This window comes from Bos javanicus, chromosome 13 (genome assembly GCF_032452875.1).
Source record: "Bos javanicus breed banteng chromosome 13, ARS-OSU_banteng_1.0, whole genome shotgun sequence".
Taxonomy (NCBI): domain Eukaryota; kingdom Metazoa; phylum Chordata; class Mammalia; order Artiodactyla; family Bovidae; genus Bos; species Bos javanicus.
This window is the reverse complement of record NC_083880.1, coordinates 24930757-24955258: the sequence shown is the minus strand read 5'-3', so window position 1 is coordinate 24955258 and position 24502 is coordinate 24930757. Positions and strand designations below refer to the sequence as shown.

Below are 24502 nucleotides of genomic sequence, written 5' to 3'. Positions count from 1 at the left end.
AAGAGTCGGGCACAACTGAGTGACTGAACTGAACAAGATTCTGGTCTAAACAATGTGAGCGGAAATTATGTTGCTGTTTCCAGGCCTGGCCCTAAACCTCCAAACAACTTAGAAGGTGTCTCCTTCCCTCTGAGACTGGGAAAGCTATAAGGTGGAAGAGACTATCCAGAGGAGTAATCTCAGAGGAACTACCTGCCTTACAAACCAGGACATGAACAATAAAGAAATCTTGTTTTAAACTACCAAGATTTTGAGTCTGCTTGTAATAGCAGAGAGTTTTAATTACCCTAACGAAACTGATATGGATGCAGACAAACAAAATCATCTCATAGTCCTTTTTTTAAAAAAAGAAATATTTATTTACTTATTTGGCTGTGCCAGGTCTTGGTTGTGGCACACAGGATCTTCAATCTTCGTTGTGGCATGTGGGATCTTTCAGTTTCAGCAGGGAAACTGTTAGTTGCTGCCTGTGGGATCTATTTCCCCGACCAAGGGTGGAACCCAGGCCCGCTGCACTGGAAGTGCAGAGTCTTAGCCACTGGACCACCAGGGAAGTCCCTTCACGGTCTTTTTTTTTTTTTTAATTTATGTATTTATTTTAATTGGAGGCTAATTACTTTACAATATTGTAGTGGTTTCTGCCATACATCGACATGAATCTGCCATGGGTGTACATGTGTTCCCCATCCTGAACCCCTCTCCCACCTCCCTCCCCATCCCATCCCTCTGGGTCATCCCAGTGCACCAGCCCTGAGCACCCTGTCTCATGCATCAAACCTTGACAGGCAATCTGTTTCACATATGATAATATACATGTTTCAATGGTATTCTCTCAAATCATCCCACCCTCGCCTTCTCCCACAGAGTCTGAAAGACTGTTCTATACATCTGTGTCTCTTTTGCTGTCTCGCATATAGGGTCATCTTTACCATCTTTCTAAATTCCATATATATGCGTTAGTATACTGTATTGGTGTTTTTCTTTCTGGCTTACTTCACTCTGTATAATAGGCTCCAGTTTCATCCACTCATTAGAACTGATTCAAATGTATTCTTTTTAATGGCTGAGTAATACACATTGTATATGTACCACAGCTTTATTATCCATTCATCTGCTGATGGACATCTAGGTTGCTTCCATGTCCTGGCTATTATAAACAGTGCTGCAATGAACATTGGGGTACACGTGTCTCTTTCAATTCTGGTTTCCTCGGTGTGTATGCCCAGCAGTGGGATTGCTGGGTCATATGGCAGTTCTATTTCCTGTTTTTAAGGAATATCCACACTGTTCTCCATAGTGGCTGTACTAGTTTGCATTCCCACCAACAGTGTAAGAGGGTTCCCTTTTCTCCACACCCTCTCCAGTATTTATTGCTTGTAGAATTTTTGATAGCAGCCATTCTGACCAGCGTGAGATGGTAGCTCATTGTGGTTTTGATTTGCATTTCTCTGATAATGAGTGATGTTGAGCATCTTTTCACGTGTTTGTCAGCCATCTGTATGTCTTCTTTGGAGAAATGTCTGTTTAGTTCTTTGGCCCATTTTTTGATTGGGTCATTTATTTTTCTGGAATTGAGCTGCAGGAGCTGCTTATATATTTTTGAGATTAATTCTTTGTAAGTTGTTTGGTTTGCTATTATTTTCTCCCATTCACAGTCTTTTAAAGGAAATGTCTTAGAGGATACAGAAAATCTCTTTGCAGCCCTCAAAATTTCCCTTTGCTTAGTTATTTCCTATCTTTTACCTTGTTCAGTTCAGTTCAGTTTAGTCGCTCAGTCGTGTCCGACTCTGCGACCCCATGAATCGCAGCATGCCAGGCCTCCCTGTCCATCACCAACTCCCGGATTTCACTGAGACTCACGTCCATCAAGTCAGTGATGCCATCCAGCCATCTCATCCTCTGTTGTCCCCTTCTCCTCCTGCCCCCAATCCTTCCCAGCATCAGAGTCTTTTCCAATGAGTCAACTCTTTGCATGAGGTGGCCAAAGTACTGGAGTTTCAGCTTTAGCATCATTCCTTTTACTTTGTTAGTTCTAGGCATTTTCAAGAATGAGAAGGTCACTTGTATGATAATCAAAAAAGAATGATACTTGATTTAGGACAACTTTGATGATTATATACTATTTTAGGGTCAACATTCACTAAAACAACAATACTATTATAATAACTAATACTTACTGAAAAATTTGTATTAATTTTTGTCTTACGTATTTTATGTGTCTTATTGTGTTTAGTTTTTAGAAAAATTTGAGTATGACTATGACTTGTTAGCAGCAGGTCAATGTGATTTTAACACTACTTTAAAAAAATTCTTAGTGCTCAGAATGATTTTCGAACTCCTAGAAAAAACAAAAAGTAACTTTTAGGTATGTGAAGATATAACTTGGCCATATTTCATCAGCACTGATTTTCCTAAAGTTTTGACAATGTTTCCTGAAACACTAAAAAATACTTTTCCACCGAACTTGAGATTTCTAACTGAAGCTCAAGAGTTAGATGCCATGTTGATCTCATATACCATTAAGTGGCCAAATGGTACACTTTATCATAACCACACGGGATTATGGGAAATTCTCTCTCCTTTCTCATTTCTTCACATAGCAGACTAATGGTAGAGGAGCTATCATTTCAGTCTTTTGTTTCCAACAAGCCAATGCATGTAAACAAGCAATTATTTCTGTAGCATACATTCTCCTACACTGTTTAAAGCAATGATTTGTTTATTTCAAACTGTAAACTCTACTTTCTGCATATAAAACAAATTACTTTTTGCATGAATATGAGAACACATTGTTTCCCTAAGTTAGCTAGTAAAAAAATTCTCTCTCCCACCATCACAAATTAAATAGGTTATTAAATTCCATTATCTTAAGTGCATGCAAGTGCCCCTGGCTTAAGAGAAACATTTCTGCAGATGCTGTTTATCCAAAATCAAAATTGTCTTTTCTGGGTAGCTATGAAATAAAGATTCATGACCTTACATGAGGCAAAAAGAAAACAAAAAACAAAGCTCAATTTATGTAAAAATGATGTCATTAAGCTCTGCTGAATGTCTTGGTATCTCACCTACTGCTTTTCAAGAAAATATAACCAATGACATTTTACACACATTAATGTTCCCATTCTATAATTCAGTAGGAGGAGTATGTTGAATGCTTTCAGCGACACATCTCATGGTTAATGACATTATCTTGGGTACTGACTCTGAGTTTCACTATGAACACATCCATTTGTCCTTCACTTTCAGATTTTCATCTTTAGTTTCTTCCTCCATCTCCACCTCCTTCCCTTTAAGGCAGACCCTGGCCATGACTTACAGCCTAATTTCCCTTCTCTCTCTACATTCCAGTACTAGCTTCCCTTTCTCTGCCTCACATATAAAATTCACTGTGTTTTCATCCAATCTCCATAACTCCTGATTTATCCGAAACCTGGCCCCCCCAAACAGCAGGACATTTCTGAGTCCTATATTTCTGAGATGATAACTGAAGGCTATCTCCACACCATAGAGTCACTCAAGTTAGTAGATGGTACAGAGCTTTCAGTCAGATGTGATCAATTCTCATTTTTTGTTGCAGTACAGTATTTGTGTTCTGCAATATCCAATGGGATGAGCAGACACTAAAACACTGTTCCTAGGGAAGAAAAGAGGGTATAGCTCAAGAGAGCCTCTGGTCACAACTTTTTTGTCAAACGATTAATACATAATCTTTATTAATATGTTTTGGTCTGACATCTTATGTAACATATATGGTTGATTCAATAACATGACTCACGGCCAGCAGTGCTATCACTCACACCCAAAGTTTACTGAGCACATACTTTGCCAGTAGGGCACGTCACAGCCTTACTGTACTGGATGGCTGAGGAGACCATCTGCTCTTTGCTTCGGGGCGATTTTAAACGGTGACATCATCAACACACAGTGCAAAAATGTGACACTAAAATAGACCGTGAAAATGACACTTGTTTACAGTTTGAGCCACACAGGGAGGCAGAGGGTGGCCTTGTTCAACCTCAGCTAGAAATATGCCTATGTTTTCAGCAACTTGTCCCTGAATGACTGTGAAAACACTTAAGTATTGATTTATTAAATTTTAGTGAGCAGGCGAATTTACAAATATGGGCTCTGTGAATGACGAAAACTGCATTTCAATCATAAAAAAATGTTACGGACGAGGATCGAACCCACATCTCTTTACGTCTTCTGCAACGGCAGGTGGGTTCTTTACCACTAGTACCATCTGGGAAGCCCAGACTAAGATGCTATCAGTGGCCAAAAAAGGTTCCAGTTTTTAAAGGCACGTTTTCTATTGACTGACACGTGTGGAAATTGGTGTCAACTTAATCCAGCTGAAGTTCAAATTTTTTGATAAAACTGTATTTTTAAAAAGTCTTCCATTCTCTTGTCTCTACTGGGTACTCCTAAGTTACAGTTCATCATATTGGGCGTTTCAATCCTCTGAAAGTTCTGACTTTCTAAAAAATCCCAAGCCTGCATGGTTTTGGCAACTAAACACAGAGTTCAGTATTGTCTTTAGGGAAACCCCTCACTCAAAGGCAAGGGGAGAACTTTCCCCACTCATCCTAAAGAAAGAGACTACTATCTCACCACCAAATCTCTCAGTTTTCTACCACTAAGGAATTCCTTTCTTGCTGTGCTCCTGTCTGCTAGTTTTATGCAAAATGCACTCTCTGAGCTTTTTTTTTTTTTTTTTTTTTAGCAGGATCAAGGAAGTCACAGGGCTGGTGTCTGTGGCAGGGATGGGTTTAGGGAAGGCTGCCTTGGAAGACTTCTGGAAGGATGAACTGGGGTTTCTATTTTTTTTTTTAATGAAAAAAAAATTTTTTTGGCCACACTATATGGCAGGTGGGATCTTAATTTCCCTACCAGGGATTGAACCTGTGCCTCTTACATTTGAAGGGTGGAGTCTCAACCACTGGACCACCAAGGAAGTCCCTGAACTGGGGTTCTAAATAGTGAGATTTGACAGGAAGCCAAGATCTTGGGTTTATCTGGCTTGGTTTTCTCTTTAAGATTCACCCTGCAACCTGTTTCAATGGGAGTTTAAAACCATGTTTCAAAATCCTTTCTGATGCGAATCCTGAAGTATTCTCAGAACGTCAACATAATCCTTTGCCCAAGGACCCACCACCTGTCTGCACAAACACCTTAGGTCTGCTTTAGATCACAAAATGGAAATAAAGCTTCAAGGTGAATTGAGAGAGTAGCATGGAAACATATACATTACCATATGCAAAATAGATAGCCAGTGGGAATTTGCTGTATGACTCAGGGAGCTCAAACCAGTGCTCTGGGACAACATAGAGGGGTGCGATGGAGTAGGAGGTGGGCAGGAGGTTCAAGAGGGAGGGGACATATGTATACCTATGACTGATTCATGTCAATGTATGGCAGAAACCAACACAATATTGTAAAGCAATTATCCTTCAATTAAAAAATTAAAGTTTTTTCAAAGTCTTATTCAGATTGCCTTTAGGTTTTTTAGTTAAATGTAGAAATGATTCTTCCTTTTTCTCTTTACTTTGTTTTGGTCAAATAAAATGTCAGTGTCGATTCTGTCTAAACGTAAAATCATGTCATTGGATTCCTGGGGGGAAAAAAACCCTACATGAAACGTATAATCAGATGCTATGGGTGAAAGCCTGGTTTAGAAAAGCCTTTGTTCTGTGGTGGAGGCTGCCATAGTTCTTCCATTGCATCAGTTTTTACTTACACATTTTAATGAATAAAAACATGCAGACTGACAATCCACCAGAATCATCAAATAGCAATTACCAAGGAACAGAACAGCTTCAGTGAGAAGTGAAGAAGGACAAAAAGTATCATCAAATGAGTTTAAAATTTTTTTAGGTAGAGCACCAAATTGACCGTTTCATTTCCCCTGTAACTGATTTCTTTAGCTTCAAGAGAAACCCACAACTTGTTGGAATCTGATTCCTGCGATGTTGTTAATAACATAGAGGCAACAGTACTGCCAGCAGTCTGTTTATAAGCGTGTTAGGCGGTCATGAGTATGCTTCCTTGAAGACAGCTGCCCAGAAGAAAATAAGAGAATACCTCTCCTATGTCTGGAGGTCCCTTATGTAACAGGACACTGAGGAGTTGTCTTATTCGCCTCTGCCTGGCTCATTAGCTGTGTGACCTTGGCCAAGATATTTCATTGTGGCCATGTTCCCTCAACTGTAGACTGTAGTTTTTTACCAAAGTTCATTATCACACTGAATTGTACAAGATCTTAATAAGAGAATGGATTTACCGCTTTTGAGTGCTCTGCATTCAAGGAGTCACCATAGATATATTATTTCGGCATCATAATTTCATCTTTTGATTATTCTGCACTTCCTGTGCCTGCCTTCCACAGCCAAGTGGAGCCCACACCCCAGGGATATAGAGTTTGGGGTGACAGCTGTCTCATAAGCAGGGGACACTGTCCAAGGCCGGGAAAGCAGTCAGGCACCAGAGGGGGAAAGAAGTTAGCAAAATTTGAAGTGTCTTTATTACAACTCAACTAGTTTTTAAAATTTCCATTTCTTTTCAACAAATATGTTTTCTTCCTCTCATGGAACTAAGAACATATGTGCTGCCTGGCAGATGATTTCTGCAACTCTTAAAGTTGGGACTGGGGAAGGCTGACTCACAATTTCTTCCATGGCACGTGTGAAATCTTTCAGGAAAACTTGGAGCCGGGAAGAGCCATGGGATTTTTAGATGATGCTTTCCATTGCCTTTCAATTAAATTGGTAGAAAAGAATACATCGATTATTTGCTTCTATTTCTGACCCTTTAGAACTAATTTTTAAAGCAGTAAAACCAGATAGGATGAACAAAAGGTAGTAACATGGAAAGAAGGTCACACTTGCAGAGGGTTTTAGCTTTTCCATCATCTGAATTATCTGATCTTGGGGAAATCCTGTGGTGCAGGTTTGACCTGTGACAAGGACAAAGGCTCTCCGAGATTCCATAGCCATTGAGACTTTCAGTTCAGTTCAGTTCAGTTCAGTCGCTCAGTCGTGTCTGACTCCTCGCAACCCCATGAATCGCAGCACGCCAGGCCTCCCTGTCCATCACCAGCTCCTGGAGTTCACTGAGACTCACGTCCATAGAGTCAGTGATGCCATCCAGCCATCTCATCCTCTGTTGTCCCCTTCTCCTCTTGCCCTCAATCCCTCCCAGCATCAGAGTCTTTTCCAATGAGTCAACTCTTCACATGAGGTGGCCAAAGTACTGGAGCTTCAGCTTTAGCATCATTCCTTCCAAAGAAATCCCAGGGCTGATCTCCTTCAGAATGGACTGGTTGGATCTCCTTGCAGTCCAAGGGACTCTCAAGAGTCTTCTCCAACACCACAGTTCAAAAGCATCAATTCTTGGGTGCTCAGCCTTCTTCACAGTCCAACTCTCACATCCATACATGACCACAGGAAAAACCATAGCCTTGACTAGACGGACCTTTGTTGGCAAAGTAATGTCTCTGCTTTTGAATATGCTATCTAGGTTGGTCATAACTTTCCTTCCAAGGAGTAAGTGTCTGAGACTTTATTCACTCTATTCACTGAGTTCTTTGCACTACACTGCATACTATTTTTTTTTTTTTGGATTCACATAGTTCAGCTTTGATTATAATTAAAGTAATAAAAAGTATGAAAAACTAGAACATGATTCTTGTTAAAAGAATACATTTGGGGAAATGTTCTTTGGCTATCCCTGTAATTGATCAAGTGTTTGATGTAAGTTATTTTACTAGATATGTGGTCCCTGAGATCCATGCAAAAAGAACAGATCAAGGACCTTAGCTACATGACCTGTTGTAAAAGGTTCAGGGATCAAGTCTGATAGCCTGTGGACAAACATACAGATCCATTCAGTGTCATGAGTTGTCTTTCAGAGTATTTTATGTGTTGTTTACAAATTAAACGCCCTGATGATGGGAAAGATTGAAGGCAAAAGGAGAAAGGGGTGGCAAAGGATAAGATGGTTAGATAGCATCACTAACTCAATGGATATGAATCTGAGCAAACTCCAGGAGACAGTGGAGGACAGAGGAGCCTGGGGAGGAGTCCATGGGGTTGCAAAGAGTCAGACACGACTTAGCGAATGAACAACAACAACCATACAAATTAAATATGAAGTCCAATAAGGGTCCCTTACAGATTTGACAAAGTATTTCTTTTAAGCACTTTCCTCATAATGCACTCTAGGTACTGCTCCCTGCAGAAGGCCTGTGGGTGGTGGTCAGTGGCAGCCCTAGAAGTCAGAGGAGGACCTGTGGGTGAGGAATGGGGAAATGCAGGGAAGCAGGACTTGGAGAGGATGGACCCCAGCCTGAACAGCGGCAAGCACAGACTGCAAAGTTCCCCCAGCTCGGAAAGCAAAGGCACTCCAAAAACTCCTGCAACAGAGGCCAGAGCAAGAGTCAGGAACCAGAAACACTAACTACAGGCTAAGTGGCCATCATTCTGATTCATTCCAGAGTTTGGTTCAGATCCTGGGCTCACCACTTAATAACTGAGTGACCTTGAGCAAAGCACTTACTCTTTGCAGAGTCCTGTTTCCCTGTATGTAAGTGAGGAAAAGACACCTCCCTGTGCGTGGCTGGGAGGATTAAAAGATATCACCTACACTGCACAGCACGCGCACACAGTAGACATTCAACAAATAGTTGTTATTATTTCATATCATTGTGATTATCCACAATCCAGGGATTGTTAACATCACCCAATGCTATAATTTGAAACACGTTTATTCTTTATATTCTAACAAACTATTTCAAAGCCTGTTTTTCAAATACATTATCTAGTTTGAGCCTAAAAAAAAAAAATCCCTGTATATGTTCTGCTCTGCTTATCAAAGGCTCTCCGTAATGTTGACTCAAGGGTAAGTCAATTACACAGGATACTGTTCTGCCTATTATTCTTTTTAAACCACATTCCTTGTGGTACTGGGTCAATTTCTTGACTTCCTATTCCCTCTTACCACATTCCATAGCCTAAAAAGATGCCAGTTAAGCTTTAACCTTCCTTTGAAAGTGAATTTTCATCTCTACTCTTTTTTTTTTAAGTTATTTAAAGTAGTGGCAAGTTCTTTGAGTGCCCTCCAAACCCCAACACAGGCAACAAAATAGTAATAGGAGAAAATTATGAGTGCTTGGGCCAGAGTCCTCCCGCTGAGCATGATGACTTTGTAATGAACTACGCATCCATAAACGGTTGACTCTTTGATCTCTGGCCGCTTGTACAGCTCTAAAGAGAAAGGCATTCCAGCCCAAACCACACAAAGAGAGAAGGAGCACAGGTTATTTATGGGAGCCCACTGACTCTGAGTGTAGCCTGGCTCTTTCAAGATTCAAACACACACATCATTTTGACTGCCAAATCTGCTCCCTCCCCTCATGGAGTCTAATGGGGCTGGAGTGTAGGAATGTCTGATCTCTGGCTTCTCCTTGGGGTGAGAAAGGTAGCTGGTTTGGCAGAGAGACAGACACAACAGTATTTATAGAGACAGTAGAAAATCGACTCCATATGCCTAGGAAAGGAAATCAGAGTCAATCACCAGGAGCTTTAAAAGGACTCCTGAATTCCCTTTCTGAGGTTCAGCTTCTGGCCAAGAGTAAACAGGACCTACTAACCAGCTCTCCAGCCGTACAAAGTCCGGTATCCACATGTCCCCTCTTATCTGAAGGTGTTCCACCAATGTTGTCACTTTACAGAAGGAAACACTCTAGCTTCTTGAATTCAGAAGCTGTTTTGCAAGTCTGACTCTTGTATTAGTGAATTTCCTGCATCAGAGCTGGTATAAACATGGAAGCCATGAATCCTTGATTCTGAAGTTGTTGAAACTAAGTTCAATGACCTCTTGCCAGTGACTCTAGAGTTATGATGTTTTGGGGTAACAATGCAATTTGGCTGACTCACGTTGCTCACTAAAGCAAATCCAAGGTTATAACCACTGTACTGGGATAGGAGCTATCTCTTTTCTATCTTAGCTTCCTGTGGATCAAATACCAAAATTTTACAGTATGGTGTAAAACGGTAAGGGCTATATGAAGACTTCTGTAATGCGACCTCATGAACTGTAGCCTGCCAGGCTCCTCCGTCCATGGATTCTTCAAGCAGGAATACTGGAGTGGGTTGCTATTTCCTTCTCCATCTATAATCGGAGGAAACTCAAAACGAAAATTGCTTTCATTAAAGTATTGAACTAGTGGATTTGTGAAGGGGAACACTGACTGAAATCACCCCCCACCCCCAGCCAGGCAAGATAGTTGCCACTTGCCTGAATCGTCCTAGAACAGGAGGTCATGGTAAGGAGCACAGAACTAAAAAGTTACCACCAACAGGAAAAATTTGTGAAAGGTCAAAAGGAGAGAGGAGATGCAGCTATATATGTCTTATTAATCTCCTAGAATCCTCGCTGGAATCCATCTTGGCTGAGTGACACATGCCACCAGAGTTCACCAGAAAGGACCCTGAGTCAAAATGATTGGCCAGAGACCATCTGGAAACTAACCCCATCCCCATAAAACCTGAGACTGTGAGCCACGTGGCAAAGCAGTCCTCTTGGGTTCTCTTACGCTCCTGCTCTCCACCCAGGTGCCTCTGCCCCCAAAAGTCTCTTGCTCTGTCAGTGTGTGTGTCCCCTCAGACAATTCATTTCTGAATGTGAGGCAAGAGCCTACTCTCAGGCCCTGGAAGGGGTCCCCCGTCCTGCAGCAGATTTATGATCAGAATTTGGGCCAAATGAGTACAATTAAAGCTGGGGGGTCGATTTGGTCATCCCACCATTCAAGACACCCAAATCCACCTCTGTAGGTGATCTGGGCAAAGCAAAAGAACCTCAATGAAACTGGCAAGCTAATTTTGCTACTTTTGTGGGACCTTGACTTAGATCAAAGTCATTATTACTGGGTAGGCCTTTAAAAGGATCTTACTTCTGATTCACTCTATTTACTCCATAGATACAAAGTCATTAGATACCTACAGGGGTTCACATGTTGTCTGCCAAAGGTTCATGATCTTTGAACATTCTCTCAGTCTAGTCATCATGATGGCTTCAAGCCAGAGTCTGAACACAAAGACAGGCACAAAAGTGTACATAAAACATAGCCTGAAAGGTAACACCTATATCGACAGAGCTGCCTGAAAGCTCAAAGAAAGAATGGCTAAAAAAATAAAACAGCTGGATATCAGAATGAATACACATTGGAGGAAGAGTGCATGGATGGACTCAGATGTATTGTTCCACGGGGCTCAAGGAGGAATTAACAGAAGCCAAGTTTTATAGATAGGCCTTTAGCTCGTAATTCGTTCACTGTCAAGATCATGAATGCTCACTTTATGATTTAATAAAAAGAGAGACTTACCTAGCAAAAAATGAAGAGGAGGCGTCCTCCACTGATAGGTGGCACAGTCTTTGGGGGTGACACCCAGGGGCTCTGGATTGAGGCTCCAACCCCGTCACCCAGACACACAGCGCACAGCACAATCCGTACAAATTCAGGACCTCAGTCTCTCCATCTGAAAAATGCAAATAATAATGTCATGGTTTCCACCAAGCCACTGCAGAGTAATTAGAAATTTAAGCTGATTAAAACACACAGGAAGGATATAGAGTACAATGTATGCATGATGTGAAGAGCAGAATGGGTTGTAATCCTATATACGCTTCTGTACAAGTTACCCAAGTCAGAAGTTTTTAACTTCCAGTTTTTCACAAAGCCTTAGTCAGACACTACTAAGGAATGTAAACACATTAAACTGATCAACCATGAAAAGAAGAGCAGACTTGTGTAGTTTGGGCTTTCCTGGTGGCTCAGACAGTAAAGAATCCTCCTGCAATGTGGGAGACCTGGGTTTGATCCCTGGGTTGGGAAGACTCCCTGGAGAAGGGAATGGCAACCCACTCCCAGTATTTTTGCCTGGAGAATTCCATGGACAGGGGAGCCTGGCAGGCTACAGTCCATAGGGTCACAAAGAGTCAGAAACAACTGAGCGACTTTCACACTTGTGTCGTTGGAGGCAGAAGGAAATCAGAAAAGGCCAACTGAGAATCAGAGACTGAATGAAAGGCTGAGTTGTCTCTGACTCACCTCTCTGCTCCCTTTGTTGGGAGTGATGGGCAGCAGGGATTGCTGGATCATTTCAAGTGCCTGATGCACAGAGAAGTCTGGATTCCATCAGCCATGCCAATGGGAAGTAACCATGGGACTGGGGACCCATAGCAGGAGGCTGGGCCACCGAAGAACATGAGGTGCCCAACATAAAGATACTGAAATTGTGGATGAAATCAAGAGGACCTCGTCTGCAGAGCAGGAGTCCAGGATCATTGAGGAACTCCAGGAAACAGAATTTGATTTTGCCATCTTTCCCTACAGTCAGCAGATTTCTATGCTGCCAGGAGCTCTAGTAGTTTAGTTGATGTCAGTGAACTGAGTGAGCACAGAACAGGACAACCTTTAGGACAACATTTCCCCAAATGGAAATCTGTTTACTTCAATTCTTCTTAGTATCCAGAGAAACACGTTGCTAATTAGAAAGAAAATCATGGATGAAACGATAGAGAAAAAGAATCATTGAACGCAATTAAAATGTGTCAAAACACATTACCGAGTTTTGACCTAAAATAGCCATTTGCAATCATTTGGTAGTTAAAAAATAAAAAATACTTGGTGGTACCTGAAAATCTCATCTTTGAATAAAATAAAGAGGTCTCTAGAATAATTTGGGAGAAGGCAATGGCGCCCCACTCCAGTACTCTTGCCTGGAAAACCCCATGGATGGAGGAGCCTGGTAGGCTGCAGTCCATGGGGTCGCTAAGTCGGACACTACTGAGCAACTTCACTTTCACTTTTCACTTCCACGCATTGGAGAAGGAAATGGCAACCCACTCCAGTGTTCTTGCCTGGAGAATCCCAGGGACGGGGGAGCCTGGTGGGCTGCCGTCTATGGGGTCACACAGAGTCGGACACGACTGAAGCGACTTAGCAGCAGCAGCAGAATAATTTGAATTGTTGTTCAGTTGCTTAGTTGTGTCTGACTCTTTTCGACCCCATGGACTGCAACACACCAGGCTTCCCTGTCCTTCACCTTCATAATTTGAATACTGCAACCCAATTTGTCACATTTTGGAAGACAGCACTTGTTTAGTAAATTTTAATTTAAAATCAGAAGAACTCCAAAGTAATTCAAAATTTAGAGACGTCAGGATAAGAGACCACTGAGTCTGAATGATTGAAGTGTTATTGTTTGACCACTGCAAACTACTACTGGTAGCAGATTTATGGAAAACATTATATGATTCAGAGCAACATTTTAATCAATCCAAAGGTTATCCTGTGCCAGCATAATTGTGAGGAAAGCAACTGTGAAACTTGCCCCTTTTTGCAACAGAATTTCTCTCTCTGGTCCACTGGCTACCAATTAAATTTTCTCATTTATGAAATCCAAATGGTTGCACTAGATAGAATGCAAGAATATAAAATGAGATTTCTCCTAAATGTGAAATAGCTGATGGCATTCACAGTTAAAGAAATGCTATTTGATACATGGATACCAAGGAGGGAAGGGTGGTGGTGAGAGGAATTGTGAGATTGGGATTGACACATATATACACTATTAATCCTATGTATAAGTTAGATAATTAAAGAGAATGGCAACCCACTCCAGCATTCTTGCCTGGAGAATCCCATGGACAGAGGAGCCTGGCCGGCTGCAGTCTGTGGAGTCACAAAGAGTCAGACATGACTGAATGACTGCTACCACTAGAAACTAACACAACATTGTGAAGCAACTAGACTTTAATATAATCAAGTTTAAAAAAATGAAAGCTTTATGAACATTCAAAAAAAAAAAAAAAGAAATACTGTATGAAGTGTACAAAGGTCAGGGATTCTTGTTTATTTGGGAGAAAATATTTGCAAAAGAAACAACTGGCAAGGGATTGATCTCCAAAATATACAAACAGCTCATGCACCTCAATAACAAAAAAACAAATAACCCAATAAAAAAAAAATGTGTAGAAGACCTAAATAGACATTTCTCCAGTGAAGACATACAGATGACCAACAAATGCATGAAAAGATGCTCAACATTACTGATTGTTAGAGAAATGCAAATCAAAACTGCAATGAGTTTTGATTTGCAAATCAAATGCAGTCAAATGCAAATCAAAACCTATCACCTCACACCTGGCAGAGTGACCATCACTAAAAAATCTACAAACAATAAATGCTGGAGAGGATGTGGAGAAAAGTTCCTATGAAATAAAGCACTTAAACTCTTTGCTAGCTATTGCTGGTTCAATGTAAAACAGATAATATCTGAAGCTGAAGGAATGACATCACCCCCTAAAACACACGTTTTATTTCTCAATGCCTGATGCTAATGTATAAAGGTATATACTTTTAACTGAGTTGGATTACAAAAGAATACATTGCTAGAAATTATTACAATATATTAACCCTGCTTAGAACAGTGTTATGAGTTCTATAGTACTTTAATAAATCAACAGAGGGCATATGGAATTTTTATTAGCCAGAGTCTTTTATGCAATGTAGGAGACCTGGGTTCGATCCCTGGGTTGAGAAGATCCCTGGAGAAGGGAAAGACTACCCAATCCAGTATTCTGGCCTAGAGAATTCCATGGACTGTATAGTCCATGGGGTCACAAAGACTCAGACAGGACTGAGCAACTTTCACTTTTACTTTCTAACACATTTTCTCTCTGAAAATGGAGTATGGGGGAGGCCAGCAGGGGGAGCTGTCCAAAACCCAAGGCCCCTTTGTGTTTTAGGGAAATTCTCCCCACTGTACACACTTGTTCAGAGTATCTGTCTCCTCATCCTCCAACCTAAGGAAGCTGGAAGAGTCAGATCCTCCTCAGATCTTCTCCTTCCCTTTCCCCTCATCACTTTTCAGCAGTCCTGGAAGCCAGGACCCGGACAGGTGACCTAAGCTCTTCTCTAAATCCCAAGGAAATGACTCAAAGACAATGGGATGGTTAGACGCAGTGAAGGTGGCAAGGATGGCAGTGGCCTCGCCCTCATCACGTTGCTCCTGCTGCTTGATTGTCAGAACCCAGCTGGCTCTGCCCAGGGACCAGTTCTGGTCTCAGCAGCTCAGAGTCTGTGAACCCTCAGTTTCCTAGTTCAGGTCAGCTTCCTGCAATTTTCAGCAATTAGGAACTCTTCCCAGAGCAAATACATAGCCTTTATCTTGTTCTTCTGAATCTTCCTGTTCAAATCACCCAAAAGACTAACCCAAACAAATACCACCAAATACACATACAACAAGGCAATCTAACTTATTTGTATTTTCATTTTAAGATGCAATGCAGAGTCTTCTTTTGTTGTGGTGGTTGCTATTCAGTTGCTAAGTCATGCCCAGTGCTTTGCAACCCCTGGACTGCAACTTGCTTGGATCCTCTGTCCTCCATGATCTCCTAGAGTTTGCTCAAATTCATGTCCATTGAATTGGTGATGAAATCTAATTTAAGAGTTTTCTTACCAACTGTTTATTATTAGTGGCCAGAAGAAAAGTTTAAAATATATATATACATACATGACTATTTTAGTGATAGAACTATTCTCAGAAATGTGACTATAAAACCATCCCAGTGAAAGACATTCAATTGTGCATGTCTGAATATATAGCGAAACATACCGTCTCTTATACTGTAACTTAGTCAATGCTTCCTTTTTCTCTTGGAACTATTTCCAAAGTCTAAATAAAGAACCCCAACCAAACAATGACTCAGCTCTGAATCACTTTTAAGTCAGCCATCTTTCTCTATTAGAATCATGTCTGTGACTTTGCTCATAGAAGGCTCTCTGTTTATGATCGTTCTTTATCAATCCACAGGATCACTGTGACCTTTTATAAGTGTCCAGGTCCCTGACCAATTCTCCCTTATTATTCATACTTAAATTCAAAACACAGTGTCATGGAAACCCAACTAGCCTTTCAAATATATCCAACATAGTTGGAAGACTGAAAAGCATGAGTCAACACTTAAAGATTTCCCCAAAGACACAGCCTTCCCAGGGCCTTGTCTAAATGGGGAATCTCTCTAGATACAGGCAGAGCATCCTTCTCCCTCCATCTATCTCCCAAGTAGTCAAATTGGCACTGGGATGGGAGTTAGAGAGACGTAGAAAAGAGAAATAAGGTCCTAGAAATATTCTCTGGGGGTAAAAATGCACTGCCACCACTGCCTGAAGTTAAGAATTGAGATCACATTGTTTCTTCTGTAATGAAGTTTCATTTTATTGAGTCAACATGTTAGAAATAAAGGTATTTCTGGTTAGGGCCAAGACTGTGAAGTCAGGAAGTGGATCACAAAGAAAGAAAGAAGCACCCAGGAAAGAACATTTGTTTGAAGACTGGTAAGATTAAGTCTTTTTTTTTTTTTAAGTACAAATGAACTTACTCATGTTTGAAGGCAAAGGAGAAAGAGTCAAGTGGAGGATAAAATTGAAAATAGTTGAGAGAAAGTTCCTGGGGGTTGGTTTGATAGGATCCCAAGCTCTGGCCGAGAGACTGGTGTAGAAAAGAAAATGAAAGCACCTCCCTCTTTCCTCCTGGCTTCAGGGAACCGTGAACAAAAGAACTCATTGTTCCCAAAGGGCAGTCACTTAGGTATGGGCGTGGCTTTCCCCTCCCTCCATCCTCCATTAGTCCTTGTTTCTCCCTTAAAATCACTTTGGCACCGGGAGGGAGAGAGAGACAAGAAAGAGAAAGAGGACCTCAGAAATAGCCACTGTGGAAGGAAATACATGGCCACTGACGCCTGAAGCCTTTAATTCCCTTCATGAATGAAATGCCCCAGAAACGCTGTCAGACCGTCGAGGGCCTGAGTCTGTTGAGTCTGTTTATCTGAAATTAGATGCAAAGGAGATGTTTGACTTCCAAGAAATAAAATGAATTGTCATGGTAGAGAAGATTTCATATAGGAAATACTATCCCGAAGCCTTGGAGCTTGAGCCCCCTCCCTCATAACTACCTACTGCAAATTATTTTCGTAATAAAAATGAGCTCCCAGAACAAACTAATTACATGGGAGAGCAACTTACACTTTACTGCAGTCTTCACAATATATTTTTTTTTCATCAAATGTGAGTTAGCCAAAGTAATTAGGAAAAATGATTAGCAAAGCTCTTTATTGAATATGGATCCAAGTCATTAAAAAAAATAAAGCATTTCTTTTGAAAATGGCTTTAAATCTATATTTTCTCCCAAGCGACCGTCTATTTTCCCTTCAACAATAGCTTTTTGGGGACATGTGGTAATCTAAGAGACTATAACTCTTCTCCTGAAATAATACCAAGTTCCTTTTGCCTTTCACGATAGAACACTAAGTTGGTAGAAAGTCGGTAGGAAGTTGGCTGCTTCTTTGCAAGAGATCATTGAAAGAACAAACTGCTGAAATCGCAGTACAAGTCATCTGAAGTGAGACCTGGGCATTACTTCTACTTTTGAAAAAGATGAGACCACCAGGCTATGTACGCTGTTTTTCAATTCTCAAGTAACGCTGGGCTTCTGAGAAGTAATGGTCGGTTTTGAAGGCATTTGTATCTCCTCTTTATATCTTTACTTTTTAAAATATTTTGGATATTTAGGAGTAAACAAGGATAAAACCCATCTGACTGAAATTGCATTTTCCCATGTGAGTTACTTCGGTTTAGTTGGAAAATCTACAATATAAGTTTAGCATTTCTTTTTTTTTTTCCTTAAAAAAAATTTTTTTTTTTGCATTCTTGGCACTTAGGCTTGTAGAAAAATTTGACTACTAAAAAAACCTCTAAAAAGTAACAAAGATGGAAGTTAAAATTCATTTCTTGTCTTACACTGTTGGTGGGAATGTAAATTGATATAGCTAGTATGGAGAACAGTCTGGAGGCGCCTTAAAAAACTAAAAACAGGACCACCATACAACCCAGCAGTCCCACTCCCGGGCATATGCCCAGTGAAAACCATAATTCCAAAAGATGAATGCACCCCAGTAATTACTGCAGCAGTGTTTACAAAAGCCAGGACATGGGAACAGCCTAAATGTCTATCAACAGAGAAATGGATAAAGAAGATGTGGTACGTGTATACAGTGGAATATTACTCTGCCATAAAAGGAACAAAACTGTGCCATTTGCACAGATGTGGATGGACCTAGAGAGTGTCATGCAGAGTGAAGTAAGTCAGAAAGAGAAAAACAAATATTGTATATTAACACATATATGTAGAATCTAGAAAAATGGTACAGATAAACCTATTTGCAAAGCAAAGATACAGACACATTTGTAGAGAACAAATGTATGGATACCAAGCAGGGAAGGAGTGGGTAGGATAGATTGGGAGGTTGGGGTTGACAATATATACATTACTCTGTGTAGAATGGATGGCTGATGAGGATTTGCTGTATAGCACAGGGAGCTCTACTTGGTGCTCTATAGTTACCTAAATAGGAAGGAAATGAAAAAAAGGGGGGTTGCATGTGTGTGTATGGCTGATTTACTTTGCTATATGGCAGAAAAGTGAAAGTCGTGCAGTCGTGTCCAATTCTTTGGGACCCCATGGACTGTATAATTCATTAAATTCTCCAGACCAAAATACTAGAGTGGAAACCTGTGGATTCTTTTTCAGCTGAGTCACCCGGGAAGCCTAAGAATACTGGAGTGGGTAGCCTATCACTTCTCCAGAGGATATTCCTGACCCAGGGATCAAACTGGGGTCTCCTGCATTGCAGGCAGATTCTTTACCAGCTGAGCTACCAGGGAAGCCCTGGTATGTATATGTATATGGCAGAAGCGGGCACAACATTGTGAAGTAACTATACTTCAATAAAAGTTTTTAAAAAATTACAGTTCTTCTGAAATGTTTTTGGGTGTGGATATTAAAACATAAAAGTAAAAAAATAGAAATAAAATTCATTTATTGAATTATTAAATTTTTATTTTATGTGTGTGTGTGTTAATTGCTCGGCCATGTTAGATGCTATGACCTCATGGTCATGCCCCATGGACGCTATGACCACTAGGACCCCATGGACCCCACCAGGCTTCTCTGTCCATGGGATTCTCCAGGCCAAGAATACTGGAATGGGTTGCCATTTCTTTCTCCAGGGGATCTTCCCAACCCAGGGATCAAACCTGGGTCTCCTGCACTGCTGGTAGATTCTTCACAATCTGAGCCACCAGGAAACCCCAACTTATACATGGAGATAAAATTGATTGGTATAACTCTCTGTTATTTCATTAGAATTTCATTATTTAGATCTTCATGGAAAATGCAGCTTCTAAGCACTTTGGTGTGGCTATTAGCGCTACAAATGAACCAGCTGATTTTCCCCCCATCTTTCTTCCAACAGACATTTATCATGTGGCTCTTTTGGCTCCAGCACTGTGCCCACTGTTGGATACATAGTCAAAAAAGGAAATCGCCAGGTCCAGCTTTTATGCTCATTGTCTAGCGAGGAAAAGCCCTTTGCAAGGGGTGCTGGTCCAATGCTCTCTTCTTACAGAGAAACTATCTCCTTCCTATGTCATAAAGCTACTTTGACCCTCCATTCCCCAAGCCCCACTGCTTCTCCATCACAACGAAGCAAGAAGGGGTGCACACACAACTACGGAAACTTGACTTGCACAGTCCTTGCTTCCTGAAGCATGTGAAGATAAGGTGCTTAGTCAATGTCTCTGAAATGATTGTGTGTCTGCTTCACCTGGGCTTCCCCAGTGACTCAGCAGTAAAGAATCTGCCTGCAATGCAGGAGACACAGGAGACAGGGGTTTCATCCCTGGGTTGGAAGATTCCCTGATGGATGAAATGACAACCCACTCCAGTATTCTTGCCTGGAACATTCCATGGACACAGAGGCCTGGCGGGTTACAGTCCCTGGGGGTCAAAGAGTTGGACACGACTGAGCACCTGAACACCTGCTTGCTTCATATAAAGTCGAGAAGAGCTGAGTAAGGTTTTGGAAGCATCTGGACGTTGTCAGAGGATGGAGGTGGGAAAAAGAGGGAGGCAGACGGCCTCCTTGTCTATGAAACAGGACCCTTGCCCCTTTGCTAGGGGTTCACGTCAGCACTGCAATACCAATTTGAACTTGCAAAGTATATTTCTGTCATTTGTGACATTAATCACAGCCTCCCAGTGAGATGGGCCATTTTATGACTTTCATTTCCCTCCACAGAAATAAGAGACAAAAGGTTAAATGACTTTCCCAAAGTCAATAATAGACTTGGGACCTGGATTCAGAGTTTATAAATCGCTATCCTGTGCTGAGAGCACTCAACAAAATGTTTAACCTTGCCAAAAAAAAAAAAAAAAATCAGGGCTCAGTTTTGCTGTTTAATTAGAATTAAGACGCATTAGGCAAGAAGACAGTACTTGATTCATAGCACAGTGACATTATTTTACTGCTGTTTCAGTTGAAGAACTCAATGTTCTTCCAACTTCTCAAAGTTTTCAGGAGACAGTCCCTGGATTACCACCTCAACCTGTGTTTATTCCCAAATATCATATATTAGCAAAACTGCCCTAAAACAAGAGAAAGTGTTAGTCGCTCAGTCGTGTCTGACTCTTGGTGACCCCCATGAACTGTAGCCCGCCAGGCTCCTCTGTTCATGGAATTCTAATACTGGAGTGGATAGCCATTCCCTTCTCCAGGGGATCTTTGCCACAGGGATCAAACCCAGGTCTCCTGCATTGCAGGCAGGTTCTGTATTGTCTGAGCCACGAGGGCCCTAAGAAAATGCTAAATACTGCTGAGGAAAGAGTCACAAAGAGTTGGACACGACTGAGTGACAACTGACTGAGGAAATAATGAAAATTTTAGGAAAAGGGGAAATGCTCTCTTAATAATGAGAAAACCACTTACCCTAATTTGGCTGGGATAGAATTGGTCAGCTAGAAAATCCACTAGAGTAGTATTATTCCAAAATCTAAGATTATGAACATGTCAGCTTCCCTAAACTGTGATGGTTCCAGAAATTACTCTATTATTTCTTTTTTCATTTTCCAAACTGACCAGTTATTCCCTAAAAGCTAACAGAGTGCCAGGGAACGGACTTATGTCATTTCGTCAGATTCCCTGGGAGACTAAAAGTTCTCCAAAGGCAGGAGAAATGCCAGTCCCAGGGCAATCCCAACACGAGGCAAGTGAAGTGAAAGTGAAAATCGCTTGGTCATGTCCAACTCTTTGCGACCCCATGGACTATCCAGTCCATGGAATTCTCCAGGCCAGAATACTGGGAGTGGGTAGCCTTTCCCTTCTCCAGGGAATTTTCCCAATCCAGAGATAGAACCCAGCTCTCCCGCATTGCAGGCAAATTCTTTACCACCTGAGCCACAAGGGAGACACGAGGCAAGGACTGAACAAAACACTCAACCTAGTGTGAATCCATCTCTGGTGGACTGTGCTGCCCTTGGAGACTTTTAAATTTTAATAACATGGATTGGAAGCAAATCTTTACAAATTTTCTTTACTACAACTTAGGTTTGGGGCATTACATAATGCATTCTTATTTCAGACAGTGAAGTCAGAGAAAAATGGCCATTTCGGATGAGAATTTGAACAGCAACATATTCCCAGTAAAACTGAATTTGGTATTGGTTCTAAGGGGAAAAAAATCCAATGTACTCTTAATGATCCTGTCAGATTTACTAAACATTGCCAAAGCTTTAAAGTTTAAATGCCACCAGAGGGCTTTCAGAAAGCTGCTCTATGGGGACAGAAAAGGCTGTGTGGTCTGGACTTGACTTTGGTCAAGACCAAAATGATGAGTAATGGACACAGCTTCATATTGCCCCCTGGTGGTGTCATGCTCAATGACGCTCAGAAACGTCAAGGTAGGGGTAAAACAAATATCTTTGACTTCCTTAGCAACACCTTCAAGAAAGGCTTCTGGGTTTAGACTTACAAGCATTTAGTTTTAGGCCTTCCTCAATTTTCATACATCTCCTGTATTCCACTTCTCCAAAGCTTTCCTGGGTAGCAGGAAGGCAAACTCCTTGTGGGGAGCATTTAGGACTTCAACAAACCCAGCAACCCTCACAGACAGCCCGTGTATAAGATGGTGTTGAGCAGTGGGACTGTCCCAGGTCCCAAAATCAGTACAGAGGAAGTTTCCTATCGTCTGCATCCCTAAATCCCCATTCCTCAAACTCCCCCACCCCCACCCCAGGCATGACAGGGCGGCCAAAGGACCACTGAGCTCACGTTTGGCTTCAGCAGTCATGAATTTGCAGTTTAGAAAACAAAAAAGCCTTTTCCACCCAAGGTTTCTCTATGCCAAGCTGGGTAAGGAGTACAACACTGTCATTACCCGGTTAGTCCAAAGAAAGCTGGTTCTGTCACTCATACCTCTGCCTCTTCCTCTAGGGAGACCCAGATCTACTCATAAGCTGAAGCAGTCATCAAACTGGGAGTACTTCCCCACCGACCAGGGAGAAGAAGGATGGCTTTTAACCTCAGGACCATCTCTTTGTTCTCCTGAATGCTTGGGAGCCTGGGCAGAGCCCCAGAAGACTCAGACCTGCCTTCCTCCAGCGTCTCCTTAGAAAAGGCTGCCTATGCCCAACCAAGCTCCTGACTTGTAGACATTTCAGACATTGGCTGGACAACAACCTGGTCTCCGGAGCTTCGCATGGAGGTCCTGCTCCCAGCTGGGATTAGAGGCTGGGCAAATAGCACAGCACAAGAAAGAAGAGCAGGAACCCCGGGGCTTTGCTAGTCCATCAACGTGTGCAGCTGGGGATGAAAAGAGGCTTTCAGAGCCCATGGGAAGAAGTGACGGCAAAGGCTCTTAAATGACACGTCTGTACGAAGAAGGGTGGGGTGACGCTGGCAGTGACATTCCCGATTCCCTTGTCCTGCAGTGATGACTCAGTTGATCTGACTGGTTAAGTGGGTCGGCCCTCTCTCCCTCCCTCCTAGCCTCCCCTAGCCCACCCTGCCCTTCCTATGTGTCCTTTCTGAATTTGCAGGCTCAGTGGAGTGGGACAAACTATGTGACTTGACCACGGCCCCAAACTGGCTCTTCTGGTCCACATGGCGGAACCAGCAGGGATGCTCAGCTGGACAGTGATAGGGAACAATGGGACTCAGTGAGAATGGGACTCAGTGACAACTCATATCGTGACCTCATGGCTTCCAGACCATTGGCTGGGACGCCCCAGCCTGAGGGCTGCCAAGAAAAAATGATGGAACTCGGTTCTCTTGGCCTCAGTTATCTGCCAGATAAATGTATCTTATGGGGACCATCCCTTATCTTGGCGGAGCCTCTCCCTCACATCAGGCCAGGTGATTTCCTCTGGAGGTTCGCGACACCTGCCCTCACCACTTTCCTGCTTCTCTCAGGTCTCCTTCTGACATATAAGAGGTCGCTGTGGGGTAGGCAGGGTGTTTCATCTTCTTTTGGGTCAGTCACACAATATACTGACACAGTTACTGGAAATTCAGGCCCTGTCGCTTCTATTTCTCTGTTGCTTTCTCAGAGCCATTACATTTCGTAGTCTCTCCACTTTGTCAGCTTTTGCTTTTTGAATGCACTTCTGAATACATATTTGCCAAAACAATTTCCACAATGAAAAAGCAATAAAGACTTATAAATCCACAAGGGGAGCACAACCCAAAGTACTCCAGCTTGTTTCAGTGTTGTGGTTTGGAGAGTATTCTTTTATATCGCTACAGAGTCAGAAAAATAATTTTACCCGAGGAGTAGCTCGTGAAATGATGGGTTTTTGGGAAATCATACAACTTGGCTTCATGTCATTATTTTAATGGATCACAAAGCAGTTTATCTTCCCTACTTTCCAACTGGAAGACGTTATTTATTCAGAGGTGTAAGATTGCTGTATTTAATGAGATAAAGTGTTTCAGCCTGGTGTTCAAGTCCCTGTAAAACCTAGCTACCTAACTATTCCTCACCATGAACCCCTGATGCCCCTACAGGTAATTTTTCTTTTGGATCCTCATATATAAGGTGTTTATCACTAGCACAAAGCGTGTACACATGCTGTTCCTCCCCTAGAATATAATTTCCACCTCTTTTGTACATCTAAAACGTATCTATGTTTCCTGGTCCAGCTCAAATCCAGGGCAGTGTGCAGAAGTCACTCTTTGCTCAACCCAGCTCTGACCTCTCAAACACACACAGGCCCTGATCTGTCACTTCACCTCTGCACCCAGCTATTTGTTTTCTAATTAGATTGCAAGCTCCTTGTACTTTTATGTTCTCATTAAGCGCTGAACCCAGGGCTATGCCTATCTCAGGTGCTGAGCAACTAGATGATGGAGTTCATGGAAAACAGCAGAGAAGCCAATGCAAACAGGATTAAGGGAAGATTATTTAGCATCACATACAAAGGTGAGCTGTAAGTGATGCTAAATGCTGGCCAGGTAGCCTCAGGGTAGCAGGATCTGACCCTTCCTTTGCCATGCAGACATAGGCTGGGTTTGCAAAGCATAACTTTTAGTAGAAATTAGGAAAATA

General features: G+C 41.9%; 1 protein-coding gene across 1 annotated transcript in view; it reads right to left on the bottom strand.

Annotated features, from left to right (window-relative positions):
- The window catches only part of KIAA1217 (KIAA1217 ortholog), a 527643-nt gene extending 516171 nt beyond the window's left edge, over nucleotides 1-11472 (bottom strand). The window contains exon 1 of the mRNA XM_061436005.1: nucleotides 11381-11472. The gene's annotated coding sequence lies outside the window, so the exon portion shown is untranslated. The remainder of the gene's footprint in view (nucleotides 1-11380) is intronic.
- Nucleotides 11473-24502: the final 13030 nt, after the last annotated feature.